This window comes from Xiphophorus maculatus, chromosome 11 (genome assembly GCF_002775205.1).
Source record: "Xiphophorus maculatus strain JP 163 A chromosome 11, X_maculatus-5.0-male, whole genome shotgun sequence".
Lineage (NCBI taxonomy): Eukaryota > Metazoa > Chordata > Actinopteri > Cyprinodontiformes > Poeciliidae > Xiphophorus > Xiphophorus maculatus.
In genome coordinates this window covers 28454724-28460307 of record NC_036453.1, presented here as the reverse complement: position 1 = coordinate 28460307, position 5584 = coordinate 28454724, and positions in this window count along the sequence as shown.

Below are 5584 nucleotides of genomic sequence, written 5' to 3'. Positions count from 1 at the left end.
TTTGTCACTCTGAACGTTCAGAGTGACAAACTCTTCCACAGTCCATAATGCTGCCATCTGCCTGAAATGAACACAACACGCATTTCACTGGATTAAATCAGGGACTAAATGAAAGTAAATAACTAAAGGTAAAGTTAAAAGATGTGAAGTTCATTACTTTCTCGGGCTGCAAGACCGTATGGAGCTGCTCACAATCATTAACAAGCTACTTGGTTCATACATGCAACTGTATTTCATGTCACAGTCAGGGTGGGAACACATGTACCTGTAGAAATGGTAAAAAGAAAATACACCCTCTAAAGTCTGTGGCTTTCCACTTCAAAAACGGGCAATGGACAATTGGACAATTCAGTGTTGTTTTTTATTCACTTTATTCGCTACACATTGCATTAATTATACATTAAATTTAAAAAAATGATAGAGGGTATACTTTTTAAAATTATGATTGTAAACTCAGACATTTCCATTCACTCATCATGCATGTCATATTAACATTGAGCTTTAAAGTATTTATGTGAGCAATTTTTTTTCCAAGTAATATCAACAATAAAAAAGACCTGGGTGCCCAAGTTTTAATTGATTGTGGATTTTTCTTAGACCACACAGGTCATGAATATGAATACAAGCTCAAATATTTACATACACCCTAAATAATATATGGATGAATGTCCCAGTCTTGGTGCCCCTCAGCCTACAATTCCTGAATTATTTCCTTCGTCTGACGCTAACAGTTTGACCGGCCCTTGGCTCAACCATACAAGAAAAAACATGTCCAGAATGTTTAAAAGCTGGGTGAAACCAAGAAAAACCAATACATGTAAATTAATTTACCATTTCTGGTAATAAGGATTGTAAAATGAATGGTGCTTCATTAAGTTGAAGCTCAGAATAATAATCACGCCTATGATTTCTACATGTAAAAGTCTGACTGTCACTACATATCCACTGACCTCTTGTTTATACCCACTTATTTAAACTAAAATGGAAATAAAGTTCATTTATTCTGAAATTTTTTCATGGTTCTTCTCAAATAATCTTGATGATGATGTATTCAATTGCCCTCAAAACCAGTTATTTATCCATGATGTGTTTTATATTTAGCAACTTTCTTGCCCTTGAACTTTCCATTTATTGGTAGCAACTGATGCCATGAAATCCCAAAAATATGACCGCAGATATACAGATGTCAGTTGACCAAGTAAATGAGCTGGTGTCTGGCGCCATCTTGTGTAAATTATAAGCAACTGCAGCATAATGATATAATGTGATTATATATATATATATATAGAGAGAGAGAGAGGGATATCTATGTAGATAGATATATGCATGTCTACATATCTACATCTATATACTGTATCTACCTCTCTATATATAGAGAGGTAGGTAGATAGATAGATAGATAGATAGATAGATAGATAGATAGATAGATAGATAGATAGATAGATAGATAGATAGATAGATAGATAGATAGATAGATAGATAGATAGATACTGCTCAAAAAAATAAAGGGAACACTTTAAGTGTTAAACACCTGTTTAAGTGTTCCCTTTATTTTTTTTAGCAGTGTATATATATATATATATATATATATATATATATATATATATATATATATATATATATATATATATATATATATATAGGGAGAGAGAGAGATTGTATCAATATCGATATGTAGATATATATATAGATATCTATATATGGATTTACATACATTTATAGAGAGAGAGATACAGATCTATCTATCTAGATAGATAGATCGATAGCTATATATATGTGTATATATATATATTTAGATCTTATATATATTTAGATCTTGCCCAGAAAGATTAATAGTTTTCAAATTTTTCTTGCAACTTCTTGCGTTGTTATATTTTTGGTTTAGAATTAGAAATAAAAATCTTACAATGGATGAACATGAGTACTGATGTTGTTGAACGTGGGGGAAGCCGGAGCGCCCGGAGTGAACCCACACCTACACGGGGAGACGTTTCCCCCCGTGCAGTCCTGACTTTTTAATATTGAAATGTCCAATTAACAACAACAGTAGCTCTTTTTCCAATTACCGCCAATCACCCAACCCACACAGGACCCCACCCCCCTTTTAAATCTGATATCCTGGAGACATAAAGTGATGTCTACGCTGGATGGACTTTACATCTGTCCTTGAACTTGCGCAGAGATGTAGGAGATAAAGCTTTTATGAAACGTTTCCACAGTGGAATCTTTTTTATGGGGTTCTCTTCTTGTTCAGAGATATTGGTCTGATCAGTTGACTCTTCTGCTGCTTGAGTTTCTGATTCCTCAGATGTTGTTTGGATTAAATCTTTATTTAATGTAACGTTTATCTGTGGTGGAGATGTTCTCTGTTTTTCCATTAGACCACTTTCCCCTTCTGTGGAAACTACAGGAACCTTACCTGTTACATCCTCTGAAACTTTGCAAGGTTTTGTCTCTTTTGGCTCAAAAGCTGTCTGTGGGATCTCTGGTATTATTTCTAAATCAGCTTTTGGTGTCTTTGTGTTTTGGGTAAAATTTTGATCCGTCTCTATTAGGTTAACAACAGTTTCCAGTTCAGGTTTCATTGCCATGTTTCTCTTTTTCTTACATTTAGATTTAGTCAATGGTTTTTTCTCCTCTGGCTGATCCTCATTTTGTTGTGTTGTTTCTTCAGTGATCTGCTGCAGTTTACCAACCACTGTTTCATTTTTATGAATCTCAATAATAATGGTGGCTGTCTGATCCCCGACTATTTCTGGCATTGAAACTTCTTCTTGTTGAGTGTTTTCTACCAAAAATCTTTCATTAATGAGGTTTTCCAATTCAGAGGCAGCTTTCATTGCTGCCCTTCTCCTGATCTTATATTTAGATTTCCTTGATGGCTGTTTCTCATCTTGCTGGTCCCCAGTTTGATGTGTTTCAGAGGCTGTTTCTTCTTCTGTGATCTTCTTTACTTTAGCGATCACTGTTTCTTCTGTATTAATCTCATTTTTAACGGACGCTGTCTGATCCCCAACTGTTTCTAGTATAGAAACTACTGGATGTTCACTGTTTATTCCAGAAACGTTTTCATTATTGAGTGTCTCCCATTCACAGGCAGCTTTCATTGCTGCCTTCTTCTTGTTCTTTCTTTTAGATTTCCTCAATTGTTTTTTCTGATCTTCATGGTCCTTGTTTTGTTGTGTTGTGGAGACCGTTTCTTCTTCGATCTCCTCCTGTAGTTTACCGATGACTGTTTCATTTTCGTGAATCTCATTTATAATGGTAGCTGTCTGATCAGCAACAATTTCTGGTACTGAAAGTTCTTGTTCAATGTGTTTTCCAGAAACTTGTTCATTGTTGAGGTTTTCCAATTCACAGGCAGCTTTCATTGCTGCCTTCTTGTTCTTTCTTTTAGATTTCCTCAATGGCTTTTTCTCATCTTGCTGGTCCTTATTTAGTTGTGTTATGGAGACCGTTTCTTCTTCAATCTCCTCCTGTAGTTTACCGATGACCGTCTCCTTTGCGTGATTCTCATTTATCATGGTAGCTGTCTGATCCCCAACTATTTCCGCTATTGAAACTTCTTCTTGTTCAATGTTGTCTTCAGAAACATGATCATTGTTGAGGTTTTCCAATTCAGGAACAGCTCTCTTTGTTGCCTTTCTCTTGTTTTTACGTTTAGATGTTTTCAATTGCTTTTTCTGATCTTCATGGTCTCCATTTAGTTGTGCTATGGAGACCGTTTCTTCTTCGATCTCCTCCTGTAGTTTACCGATGATCGTTTCATTTTCATGAATCTCATTTATAATGGTAGCTTTCTGATCCCCAACTATTTCTAGTACTGAAAGTTCTTGTTCAATGTTTTCTCCAGAAACTTGTTCATTATTGAAGGTCTCCAGTTCACAGGCAGCTTTCATTGCTACCTTTCTCTTGTTTTTACGTTTAGATGTTTTCACTTGCTTTTTCTGATCTTCATGGTCCCCATTTAGTTGTGTTGTGGAGACCTTTTCTTCTTCTATCTCCTGCTGTGGTTTAGCGATGACTGTTTCATTTGCCTGATCCCCAAATACTTCTGGTACTGAAATGTCTTGTTCACTCTTTTCTCCAGAAACCTTTTCATTACTGAGTGTCTCCAGTTCAGAGGCAGCTTTCATTGTCGACTCTGTCCTGTTCTTCCTTGTAGATCTCTTCAATAACTTGATCTGCGGATCTTGATGCCCATCCAGTTTTGTTTCAGAGGGCTGTTGTCTTTGCAATAAAAAGAACTCAGTTTGTGTTGAAATCGATTGATAAACTGGTTTCAACTGACATCTGGTTTCCAGGCCATCCATCTCAGTTTGCGTTGAAGTCGTTTGACGGACTGGTTTTAATGGAAAGCTGGTTTCCTGTATATCCATCTCAGTTTGTATTGAAGCAGATTGATAACTCACTGTTTTCTGCTTTGGGCTATCTTGTGAATCTGTCTGAATTTGCACAGACACCATTGAATTCTTTCTTTGTCTTTTCTCTGCGAGTCCTTTCCTCATCAGATCTTTCTGCTGTTTAAGTTTAGCATTTAGTTTCTGATTTATATTGAACATTTCATCAAGCTGTTGCATTAAATATTTCTGTACTTCGATATATTCCAATTCAGACTCCTTAGATTTTTCAAGACACGTACGCATTGCTTGACTTTTTGTCTTTTCAGATGATTGGGGCAAATTCTGAATTTCAGTTAAACTCTTTTCTTCAACATTTTCTGCTGTGTGATTATCAGGAACCTTAGTTAAGTTCTCTGTCTTGTTGTCCTTGGGCTTACCCGTAGATGTACATTTCTCCCCTTTTTCATCCTTTCTGGTGGATAGCTGTGTTGTGGAAATCACATTGTTGTTGGAAAAACTTTCCTTTGCCAAGGAAGCTGCCTCATCACGTTCTTGTTCCGGCATTGAAACATTTTGAGTTTCAATATTCTCAGCAATAAAACTTATGTCTATGCGAGGTTCTGAGTTGGGGAGCATTTTCCAAATCGTCTTCTTTCCGCTGACGGGCAAAGCTGCCTGATTATTTTGTTTCTCCGGCAGAGGACCATTATTGATGTCACTGTTTTCTGTAAAAAATGTAAGATCTATGCAAGCATCTGGCTCTGGGAAAGATTTCCATAACAGCGGTGTCTTCTTGATGCGCTTCGTCTTTGTTGTTTGTTTTTCCCCTTTTAGATCCACTTTCTTCTGTGAACTGGAGATGGATTTCTTTTCAGTGACCAGTTCTGTTGTAGAAATTGCAGGTTCCTCTTTGCAAATCTCCTTCTCTAAGGAATCTTCCTGATCACCTTCTTTTTCAAGCAGAAAAGTGTCCTGCTTTTTAACATTTTCAGCACCAGACTTAAAGGGCTGTTCCTTCTCTGGTGTCTCATTCTGTACAGAAATCGATTCCTGTTTGGTATCCAGTGAAACATCTTCCATTCCACTAATTTCATCTGAAATCCTAAGATCAGCAGGGGCATGTTTCTCTAACCAGATTTGAAATGGTATCATTTTATTCTTTTTGCGCCTTGTCGTTGGTGGCTGTTCCTTAGACTTAGAGGGCTGTTCCTTCTCTGCTATGTTGATTGTCTCCTGCACTC